The following is a 12,771-nucleotide window of genomic DNA, read 5'->3' as shown; positions in this document are numbered from 1 at the left end:
TGTGTCGCCTGACCACTGATGGTCCTTCTAGCGTGTATGTGTATTACTCTCAGACAGTGTACGAAAGTCCCTGGATGAGGAGAGGGGTGTTCCTCTCCTGAGCAGGATGGCCTGGGGTATTTAATCCAGACCTTCCTGATCTTCAAACAGTAGCCTTGTGACTGTACCTCGCCTTTTCCTGACTTCACAGGGTGACTACTCTATCACTGACTTATGCATCTCTCACCTAGGCCTGCCTCCCCATTGCAACTATAAAACCGTTTTAGTACTGCATCAACACTTTACATTGCCTCTAAGTGAAACATGACTGTTTTGTGTCAAGCTAGGGTTAAACACATGTTTATTTAGTGATTTTTGTGGTTAAGCCTGACAAGGATTTTGATTATTATCTGAGGTGGGTTCTCAGCCCTCCCCAACTAATACTCCATATTTCATACACTTCCTGTGTTCATTTATTTGCTCCACCCTTAAGGATGTTGGTGGCCCTTGAGCAACTAGCAAGATCCCCACTAGTTAGGTCACTAGAAGTTCTCCACAGTAAGCAGGGAGGTTCCAGTGCAGGACTTCTTATCTACGTGGGTCCGCAGGAGAGACAGACAGGTACATCAGTGGAGGCAAATCAGCCCTAATAAATCAGCTTATAAGCTGGGGGCTGCTCAGCATTCTGAGATCTATGGGGAACTCCACTCAAACATTCAGTCTCAGGGAGAGACGGGCGATTGCTTGAACCTCAAGAACTCTCTTGAGCACTGCACTGAGGTCTAACTAAGACTAGCAATGAAAATTGTGAAGTCACAAGCAATTCTTCTGCTGCTTCTGTGAAGTGGTTTCACGTGCCAACATTCCAGTAATGTTTCAGTGAAGCACATGCAATAAACTGTTGCCTTAAATAAGGTGTCCCCTTCTTCACCCTCTGAAACTTATATGGGGTCTAGCTCTCACCTTAGCCATTGCTGGCTATTTTTCTCATTCACATCCTATGCCACATCATGGTACAGATATTGTAGCCCGTCTCTGTGCTTGCTGCCATTTGGCAACATGATTATGAGATATAAAAATAAAGATACATTCATCTATCGGGAGATGACCTTTACTACGTGGGCGTTTCACTGCGGTAGGTTTACAACGAGGGATCTACAACAAAAGTCGTTTCAACGACTTGGGCTGGGTGGCACTGTAAGCTAAGGAATAGTATGATTTACTATTCCAACACCTTCCCTACTGTACGTAGACTGGTGTTAGAATAGTAAATCGCACTATCCCTAAGTCCAGCACCCTCCAGTGCAAGTCGTTGAAACGACTTGCGTTGTAAAGCCTGCTTTGTAACATACCGCGATCAACATGATCGCGTAGTATCATCATACATTCTCATCTATCATGTTCAGTGCAAGAGATGTGTGATCTCATGACTATTGAAGAGATGGATCAGGAGTGAACTTGCAACAAACCCTAGACTTATCATCACACTATGTAGAGTAAGAGCACTGCAAACCCTGGATGCAGACATGATGGAGCTGGTGGTGTCACAACGTCCATGTCAACGATAAAGATACCCTCGAGACTAGGAAAATAGCAGATGGACGGCTAACAGAAGCTGGCCCATGCAACTCCAGTAGTACACAAGGACATAGTAAACATTACACAGAGTGAACAGCAGTATATATATTTAACCTCATGCACGCATTTTACCGCCGTACGCTGAGATTTTTTTAAACCCGCGTTACATGACGAGCTCAGCTCGTCATGAGCGTACGACAGGCGTACCTCATGACGAGCTGAGCTCGTCATGAGCGTGGAAGGGGTTAAGGCCCTGGGCCTGATATGCTGAAGCCCAATGCAGGTGCAATCAGAGGCAACAGTTCTGAATAGTGAAAAATTGAGTGGTTGCCTTGTTGCAGTCTGGCAGCCATGTTGCAATGGGATGACACGTAGAGATCGAATGCAATCGTTCATTTTGACGTGGTTGGTATCATCAACTGTCATTGTATTGAGAGCACATGCACATTAAGGAGCGTCTGTCTCATGGTAGAGGTGCCCAGATGTTGAGTGATCATTGTTACCTCAACTCAAGGGTTCAGTGTGTTCAGTAGTGCCTTCTAAGACAACCCATTTAACACTGGAGCGGAAAGTTTGATAGACTCACTAAGACAGGAAAGAAGAGGAACAGAACCCTGGTACGTGTCTTGAGGGTTAAGGCGAGGCATAGGCGGTGACAGGTACCTATATCAGGTTCTGCGCCTAGTGCTACAAGTAAAAACCTGGCGACGTGCACCAAGGCCTCTTTCTGCCTTTAGTGTTAAGGAGAATTGGCATCCATTCAGCACTGACAGTGTGTTGAGGCAGCTGGTAGAATGGTTGAATCCTTGTGCCAAGGGTTCATCCCCATTCATCCTGGAATACTGCCTGTACCTGCCTAAAATGACGGCCGCACCAAACCCTCCTGCGTCTCTCCTGACCTTATCTCCCTCCTCCCCCTATCCCTACCCCTCTCCGCTCTACTCTTCTCCACTTTCCTGCTACTGACCTTTGCCCTCACCTGTCCTGGCCCTTAGTCCCCACCCTGTTGATCTGTGAATTTCCCCTCGTCAGTTGAGATCAAGCTATTTTGTCTGATGCCCGATGGAACTACCAGGTTTAGCTATGGGGGAGACAGACCGGGGATTCCCTCCTTGGACGTCACCTACCCAGTCGGTCTTTAGACATACTTCCTTTCGTCTCTCCTGTCGTCTCTTCCCACATCCTCCCTCTATTTAGGTCTCTCCTTCTCTCCTCTCTCAATGTATTGAGACTGAACTATTTTGTCTGATGCCCGATGGAGCTACCTGGTTTAGCTGTAGGGGAGATGGGCCGTGGATTGCCTCCTTGGTCGTCACCTACCCATTCGGTCTTTAGACAGACTTCCTTTCGTCTCTCCTTGTTGTCTCTTCCCTTATCCTCCCTTTCTCACCTCCCCTGCCCCCTCCACTACTTTTCTCTCTCCTTTCTCTCCTCTCTTAATTGTATTGCATATTTTTTTATGTATTGTGTAATGTGCTGATTGTCATGTAAAGCGCTCTGATACCTTCGGGTCTAGCCAGCGCTATATAAAACTCTTTAAATAAATAAATAAGCTACCTGATTGCTATAGAAGAGATGGGTTTTGGGACTTCCCCCTCGACCGTCACCTACCCAGCCAGACTTTGGTCAGTCTTTCTTTCGTCTCTCCGCCTTATCTCCCTCCTACCCCTTTCCCCTTACCCTTCCCCTCTACACTTTCACTTATCTCATCTTCCATGCTAATGTTTGTCTAGCAACTGATGTAAATGTAACTGATGTAATTTTGTAATTTTGTGGAACCTCATGTAAAGCGCTCTGATACCTCCGGGTCTAGCCAGCGCTATATAAAACTCTTTAAATAAATAAATAAGCTACCTGATTGCTATAGAAGAGATGGGTTTTGGGACTTCCCCCTCGACCGTCACCTACCCAGCCAGACTTTGGTCAGTCTTTCTTTCGTCTCTCCGCCTTATCTCCCTCCTACCCCTTTCCCCTTACCCTTCCCCTCTACACTTTCACTTATCTCATCTTCCATGCTAATGTTTGTCTAGCAACTGATGTAAATGTAACTGATGTAATTTTGTAATTTTGTGGAACCTCATGTAAAGCGCTCTGATACCTCCGGGTCTAGCCAGCGCTATATAAAACTCTTACAATAAAATAAATAAAAATAAATAAAGAGTTCTAACAACACACTTGACATGTATGCTCACTAAGCGCCAGATGAACTTCAGATTACAATTTTAAAGGCAAGAGCAAAAGGGAGGTGAGAGGAGTGGTGTCGTCGATGCTGCAAGACGCTTTCAGACAGAGCTTCTTCAGAGCCCAGGAAGGAAGTCTTCCTACAAAGACCTCTTATGTAAACATCATCTAGAGGATTTTTTCAGCACGCGAGACGCTGGCGGTGCAGTCAACGCGAAGTGAAGGCTTACCATAGTGTCTGCCAGAGCTACCCAATGCGTGTCACTGGCAGGTGGGCGGGATGTGAAATTGGCATCCGGCCCACTGAAATTGAAAAAGTAAAGTAGCCTGACAGCTTAATCATGTGCTTCAAATGTTACCCAGCGATGAGCCTGCCAGATAGGATTGTATTCGTTTTTTACATGCTGCTGTATTCAAAATCGAGCTTTTTTCCTTTACTTCATGAACAAATAATAATACTATTAGAGCCTGATGCACAAAGATTAAATTCGCATAAAAGTGGTCACAAACTGCGTACCAACGTTTTTCGTGAGCAATCTTATTCTGTGAATATATGTACAAACCAGGTCCATTCTCAAATTATTGAATCACAGGGGGCAGCAGAACAACATGCCTGATTAACATTCATTAGGTAGGTAACAAAATGTACGACCCTCAATGTTTGGCCACAATGATATTGAAATGAAATGAAAGTTTTATAAAGCGCTTGTATGCTGAGGCGTCTTAGCGCTCGAGCTGTCATAACCTGAGCAAGGAGGCGAATGGAGGTCAACAGTTGGGCGAGAACAGCCAAGTTTTCAGCACCTTTCTGAACAGTTGTCTGTTTGTTTGCTTCTCAGAGTAAATTGCTCACTAGCCCTCCATGCCTCTGACTGTGTTTCAATATAGATTTGTTTGATGTAGCCTATTTTCCTTCAGGGAAATGGGCCTGTGTTTAAAAAAAGTGTTGTTTTTTTTAAGATTCACTGAAAGTTTTACTGGGAGAGAGGACCATTTTCCCCTTGCAAAACAGTTACCTCACCAACCTGAAAGTCAGTTACTGATCAATGGTTTGCCGCCTGAATTGCAGTTGCAAACTTTATATGCAGCAGAGAATGAATCACAATTGGAAAATAATGCTCACAACGCACCAGTTCCGAATAGCGATTTGTAATCCAGTTCTAAAACCATTTAGTCATTCTGAAAAGTTTTTCCAAAATAATAAATGTGTTTAGTAAATACAAAAAAGCCTTTTAACCAATGCAAACCCTATGATTCAGCAAATCATAGGGTTTGCAACCATTAATAAGTTTTATACTTCCGGTTCCAAGTTCTATGTCGTAGTCGGAGAGGATAAAAGGATACATTGGTTTATTAGGTTCGCCACGCCCTTTAAAAACAACATTTGAGCGATTGAATAGAGTTAAAAACTCCCTTTCTGCTCAGTTTTCCAAAAGTAGCAGACTGATTTTGTTTGTAATATAAAGTCTAACGACTTTGCGACTTGAAAAACCAGCCATGCGGTTTTAGGCACAGCGGATCATTCCCTCCTGTGAGTGGCGGTCGGTTTCCTCATATCCATACTTCTGTCATTAGTGATGGAAATAGGCTCACTTGCAACGGAAGTTTGTTGCAGGATCACACATGGCATCAGATTGGCAATAATAAGCAGGTTTTACACCTACTCACTGCTTTCTTGCTACAAGAAACCCCTGGTGGCCCTCCCTGACAGTACTATTGATTTGCAGAGGCGAAAAGAAATTGTGATTTCTCTGAGAAGCTTAGAACATATTGGCAAAGTTGCGATTATGCACCCCAGACTCACCAGAAAGAGACAGCAGATGTCTAATTCAATTCACCCTTGTTCAATTGTTCCTTTGTTTCTCCCAGTATGCAGCCGGCGAACTAGGAGGAGTCAAACTGTGGCCTCCATCTTGCGGTAGCGGGTGGTGCAGTGTGTCTGTTGTTTGACGCATGGGTTGCAGTTGTCTGCATTTTAAGCTAAGGTTCAGGCTGAGCTCTAACAGGAATGATTGCCTTGCAGGTTATTTGTCCTTCTCTGCCCGAAGCCTTTCAGATACAGATCTTGTTCATACTTTGACTTCTAAACTAAGTCCCTGTCTGGATCAATGGCACTTTAACCACAGTTTTGCTAGACTTTATTATTTTCCTTTGGGAATGTATTTTTTAGGGCTTTAAAGATTATTCTTCTGCAAAAGGGTTGGTGTTTGGGCTTCAACATTTTGTTGTTTCTTTCCTTTTCATTGAAATTTATTCGTGCTCATGAGTCCGCGCGACTTCATGTCAAGCACGTCCCAGTGTCTCGTGGTACTGTTGGATTGCAGCCGTCCCCTGTACTTGAGGGGGCGTGTCTGGGTGAAAGGGCATCTGCTGAAAGAGAGGGATCGCTGCATGGGTCACTTCATTAGGCCCACCCATCGTGTCCTGCTGCTCCTATCCCACACTGTGTGCTCTCGGATCACTAAGCCAGAATTGTCATTGTATTCTGACCAAACCATGCCATGATGTCAAACAGGGCGCGCCTGGTCCCATTAGCATCATCCTGGTTACACACAATAATATGGAGGAGCATAAAAAGAGTCCTTGCTTTTTTCCTGGGACCTCCTGCATCTCTCTGCCTTTACTTTACTGACTTCATAGCCGCCATCTTATTTGGTCAGGTCAAGCATCCAGTCAGACTTTTCCCCGCCTTTTGTGTCCTCAATTTAAGAATATATTCCCAGAAACGGTCCGTGGTCACTATAGGAGCACACCTCTATAACGAGCATGACTCTGAGGGCATGCATGAGTCACGCCCCTGAACAGAGACCCCATCGTTTTGCTGATGCTGGGAAAACTACTCCTGCAACATGGATGTGGGTTGTTCCATAGCGACTGCCAGAGCCATGTTTGAAGCAGCGGTGCAGCCCAGCTTCTTTTGTTTGAAGACTCAGTAGCCAGTCCACTAGACCCCCAATCTTCCATTAATAAAGGCCTTGATGTAGGTGCTCAGCAGATAAACAACATATTACCCCTATTTTGATGACATTTGTGGAAAATTAAATGAGTTAAAGAAAAAAAACAATATTAATGAATTCCTGGGAACCAAGCGTTAGTTTCTCCGATTATATTTCTCATCAATAATTTTGCTGCAATTGTTTCGGTGATATTATCAATGATGTGATAAAAAATATCATGAGTGATGTAATATGTGAGGTAATTAGCAGTACATGGCTAGGGCATGAGTTATAGTTACCTTAGGGCACGAGTTATAGTTACTTGAGATAACTCTAATTATAACTAGTGAATATCTGTGGTTTCTAGAGTTTAAAACATTATGTTGTTACTGAACATTTCACCTATAACGCTACTTTAACCTTTATTTTTTCCAGTTCTTTTTAACATAAAGTAATATTGAATTACAATCCGTAATTTCAATCGCACACCGCGCATGGCCTCTGGCCGTGTGCAGCGGAAGTTGGCTGCAGCTCTCCATGCTGCGCGGGGGGGATTGGCCAAAAGGCCAGGCCCTGTGGATAACCCCCCAAAGGCAGTCAACCTCTCACTGCACATTGCCTTAGCCGTGGACACAGGAGGTGGTGGACCTCATGCTCTGGCGACCCCATCCCCCAGGGCCCAGCATTATATTTAGGAGGAGGGCATTCACTTCACCTCACCAGGTCGGTTTTAGCTCTAAAGACCAAATCCCATTGGACCATGAGACATTTAAAGGAGGAGGGAGGCACCCCATTCCACAAGGCCTGGCGTTATTGATGGGGGGTGGCATGCAACCACCCTGCCGAGGCCTCTATGGGCCATGGGGAACCCATTGCACCAGTTTTAATGTTAAGGGAAGAGGGCATTCGCCCCTCCCCTTCCTCTGCCAATTTAAGCCCCCAGTAAACCCATCCCCGGGCCCTGCATTATTGCTGGAAAGGGGGCACATGACCCCCCTCTTCCCAGGCTAATATGGACCCCAGAGTCCCCATCCCCTGGGGTCCTGCATTATCATTAGGGGAGAGAGAAACATGACTGCATTCCCTGGGGCCCAGCATTGAAATTAGGGGGAGGGAGATGCATCCCCCCTGCCCCTGGCAGATTTCTCCCTAGGAAACTCATACCCCGGAGTCTTACACAGTAACGTTGGAGGCCACCAGGAGATCCCCAAGACTCCCTGCATCCAGCGGGAGCCAGCTTTGCTCCCACCGGAGGGAGCAGCTAATAATTCTGCTCCCCATGGACGAAGCAAAATTTAGATCTGTTTCCCTGCCCACTTCACTGAGGACAGGGAAACAGATCTCGAGTCTGATCCCAGTGGGTGGGAGCATTTTTCATGCTCCTGCTCGCTGGAAGCGGACTTGGTGTTTGCTCCCGCTTTGCGGGAGATTTGAAAATGCTCCCACCAAGCAAGAGCAAACACAGGTTTCCCTGCCCACCCCTGTGCAGACATTGAAACCTCTGGTTCATGGTTGTGGGCATCCTGGGACATAGATGCTGAGCAGGACCCTGGGATAGCCTCTGCAGGGCCATTAAAGGCTCAGCAAGGGAGGCTGTGCGTCCCCCTCCCTTTTTATAGAGTTCCTGGCCCATAGAGCAGGGATCTCCAACCTTTTCTGTAACAAGAGCTACTTATTTTCTATGAAAATCCTCCTGAGCTAGTTATATTATTAGAGATGTAATAGTTACCACATCAGACAAGACTACATTAGTGGCTACCGTATGTGAAGATAACCAGCAGTGATCCCTTCAGTGCATCAGGCACATGTTCCTAGCAGTAGCTTACAAATGTTTTATTAATGTGGAGTGCCTCTTCAGGGTTAATATTTAACAGCCAGAGGTTCAATGCCCCTGGCACCAAGTTAATAATATTGGTAAAAAATCTCACCAACACCGTTTAATTTGTCTCACTCAAATAACAGCTTTAAATAGGTTTTGAGAAACTCAACCATTTTCCTCCATGTATCAGCTTATGAGCTCTATAAAATACACATTTTCATCTCAAATATGGGCTTTTCAATTGTGCTATACTTATATAATTCAACCAGCACACATTTCTAATTCAGTAGGTTGGGCTGCACACAGGATATCTACTTGCAGGTAGCTAGAGAGCTAACAGTAGCTCATGAGCTACTCATCGGAGAAGCCTGCTCTAGAAGCTCCAGGAGGGGTGCTGCATTGACTCCCTTCCCTTAAACCACATGGTCTGTCTCCAGGGGATAGGGTCCCCAGGGCCGAAATTAGCTCGGGGAGGGAGGACTCCGTACCTCCCTCCACGTTTTCTAATACGGCCAGGTCCCAGGGCATGAGGTCCCCGTGGCCAAAATCAGCCGGGGTCCACGTGATCCTCCCACTTTACAAATATGGCCAGGCACTATGGGATGAGGCCCGCTGGCCCGAAATCATCCCGGGAGGGGGGCTGCTTGTACTCATCCCCCTTTACAATGTTGCCAGGCCCCAAGGAATGGGGTCCCTGGGGCCAAACATGTTCCAGGGAGGGGCCCTGCGTACACCTCTCCCCCAGAAAATAGAGCCAGGCCCCGTTGGATGGGAACCCCAGGGCCAAAATCAGCCTGGGAGGAGGGCTATGCGTGCCCCCTCACCTAAAATATAAACATGTGTTCCTCCACAGGAACTGGCCTATCCAGGGATCTTATAAAAAATCCCAGGAAACCGAGCTTGTTTTTTATTTATTTTTATTTTGCTGCAGACATTTGGACCCTCTGTGAATTTGATTTAAAAAAACTTTTTTTTCTGAGGCGCAGGGGTCAGTGTATTCCTACCCTGCCCCCTTTTGCCCTTTTTTAAAAAAACTTGGGACTCAGGATCAAGTGCCGATTCCTAAGATGGCTGCTACCACTTCCTGGTTTAGGTGGTGGCAGCCAATCAGATCCCAGTTTGAGATTTGTTGAGATCCACGGAGCCTCTGCGACCCAAGATATGCAGAGTTTTTGAGCATTAATTGCAAAAAAATTACAGAACGGTTTTACACCAAGACACATAAAGCACTCTTTCTGGACCCAGATCTAGCTTTCTGCCAAATTTAGTGTAAACCAATTTAGCAGCTTAGACTATAGCTTTGTTTAAAGTTCCTTTGGGAAAATGATTGGTAAAAACATGTTATAGGACCCCCCTTTTTTTCTCAGGATCTTTTGACGGATCACACCGAAACTTTCCATGGGCAAACTCAGTGAAAAAGAGCATTTTTGGGGAAAGTTTAGTGGAGATTTCTCAAACAGCATCAAAGTTATTAGCAATACAAAAAATGCATTTCTTAAGGAAACATGATCCTAACTAAACTACCCAGTGGGCAATATATATGTGTGTTGACTGTATCTATATCTATGTCTATATCTATATCTATATATATTTAAATATACATATATTTATATACACACCCGTACATACATACCTATATATATATATATATATATATTACCTACTGGCGGTCGCCAGTAGGTATATATAGTTAGGATTTTTTTCCTATGGGACTTTTGAAAATTCTATGTTGAATAACTTTGGCGTTTGAGGACGGAATTGGCTGAAATTTTCTGGAAAATGGAACATTTTGTTTCTGAGCAGCCCCTGAAAATTTGGGGGGGTTTCGTCAAGCGGGGGCCGAGAAAAAAGGGGGGTCCCAAAACGTGTTTTTAACATTGAGTTTTCCATAGGGCGGTTGGACTCACTTTTAGCTCGAACGGCTGAATGGATTTCCACGAAACTTGGCAAAATTGTAGGGACTGGTAGCCCGATGTGCCTTTGCTATGTCTCAAGATATATGCTCCAGTGGTTTTTACGAAAATTAACTTTGAAAAATATATATTGGGCTACATTGGGCTATATATATGTTGGAGCCCAAATGTAGCCCAATGTAGCCCAATGAAGCCCAATGAAGCCCAATGTAGCCCAAAGATGGCCGCCAGAGACAAAAAAAAACAAATGTAGCCCAAATATCAGCCAGATGTAGCCCAACTATAGCCCAGTGACAGAATGTCCCAGAGTGTTTTAAAGAACAACTAGAACGCTAACAGTCTTACTTATGACAAAAGTATGGCACACCTGAAGTCATCTTGATTGGAATAAAGTGGTAACACTTAATACATTTAATTTGAAAAGGAACAAAATAAGGGGTTTCATTTTGCCATAGAAATGTTATATATATATATATATATATTATATATATATATATATATATATATATATATATATATATATATATATATATATATTCACTGAAAAAAGCAAAGGTTATAGACCATATATAGTTAGGAATTAGCATTTACAAAACCTTGAAAATTCACTGAAAAAACCATAGGTTATAAACCATATATAGTTAGGAATTAGCATTTAAAAAACCTTACTTTACTCACACAAAACCATTGAAATTCCATATATAGTTAGTTGTACTAACTATATATCGCGCACCCGCAATCCACTGCTGATCATGTCACATAATACATCATTCATGACATGGTCAGTGACATCACTGATGACATCACTGATGACATCTCAAATGACATCACTGATGACATCACTGATGACATCTCAAATGACATCACTGATGACATCACTGATGACAACATCCAGTGACTGTATGTTTCTGTAAAGTTAAAATATGTCTTACATATTGAAGAATGAGTGGATGTAGAAGTGTCTGAACAAAGGATTTAGTAGGTGCATGACTGACTGTATGAGTGAGTGATTAAATGTGTCTCACTGAGTGCATGGGTTAGTGACTAAACTGTCTTAATTTGTGCATCATTATGTCTGTTGTTCTGTAAACTGCTGCATGTGTTGATCAGTAGCTATATGATTAACTATATGAGTTATTGATTGGTTGCCCAAGTATTTGTATGGGAGACTGAGAGTGTGTATGGGTGGCTGGGAGGTGTATGACTCTCTGCATAGATGTATGGGTTCAAATGTGCATGTGGAAACAGCTGTATGGGCGGTTGACTGTGTGCATGACTGTATTGGTGAGTGAATAGATATCTCAGTGCTACATGTCAAAGTAAGTACATATGTAAAATACAGTACATGTGAGAGTTGACATATATAAATAACTGTGCATAAGAGCCAGTGAATGTGTGAGTGGCTGTATGGATCATTGTGAACTTGTATCCAGGATTGTATAAGTGAGTAAATATGTTTTAGTATATGTTTGAATAAGTAAGGTGTGTTTAACTGTATAGTTAAGGAAATGGAGGTGTGATTGATTGTTTGCATGACTGACTAGGTGTGTGTGTAACTTCATGGATGAGTGACAATCTGTGAGTCTGTGTTTACACTGAGTGTATCTAAGGTTATATTAGAGTCTGAAGAGGTTCATCGCATTATCACATGAATGATGTCATCAGTGATGTGATCAGTAATGTCAAATGAGATGTCATCAGTGATGTCATCAGTGATGTCATTTGAGATGTCATCAGTGATGTCATCAGTGATGTCATTTAAGATGTCATCAGTGATGTCATCAGTGATGTCACTGACCATGTCATGAATGATGTAATATGTGACATGATCAGCAGTGGATTGCGGGTGCGCGATATATAGTTAGTACAACTAACTATATATGGAATTTCAATGGTTTTGTGTGAGTAAAGTAAGGTTTTTTAAATGCTAATTCCTAACTATATATGGTTTATAACCTATGGTTTTTTCAGTGAATATATATATATATATATATATATATATATATATATATATATATATATAGATATAGAGATATTTATATATATATATATATATATATATATATATATATATATATATAGATAGATAGATAGATATATATATTGATAGATATATATAAAGATTATTTAAACACAATATTCAACACAACCATGCTGTAACACTATGTGTGCTGTGAATTTCTAATGTTTTTGCATTCCTGTCCTTCATGAAATCGGAAGTGCACTACAGCTCGATGACGGCATTCTTGAACACCTGTATGTTTAAAGGTGTGTTGATTATTGGAAGGATACGTTTCATCAGTCTGTTGTTTGTTGCTGGAAGGCTAGTGACTGTTTTGGTTGGCTAGCAGAAAGCAGGATGCTG

At 43.1% G+C, this 12,771-nt stretch overlaps 1 protein-coding gene across 1 annotated transcript in view; it reads left to right on the top strand.

The window, feature by feature from the left end:
* Positions 1 to 12,771, top strand: part of FREM3 (FRAS1 related extracellular matrix 3) — a 203,339-nt gene that overhangs the window by 80,455 nt on the left and 110,113 nt on the right. The gene's annotated exons all lie outside the window — the stretch shown is intronic.

Source organism: Lissotriton helveticus, chromosome 2_1 (assembly GCF_964261635.1).
Source record: "Lissotriton helveticus chromosome 2_1, aLisHel1.1, whole genome shotgun sequence".
Classification (NCBI taxonomy): domain Eukaryota; kingdom Metazoa; phylum Chordata; class Amphibia; order Caudata; family Salamandridae; genus Lissotriton; species Lissotriton helveticus.
This window is presented reverse-complemented; position numbering and strand designations above follow the sequence as displayed.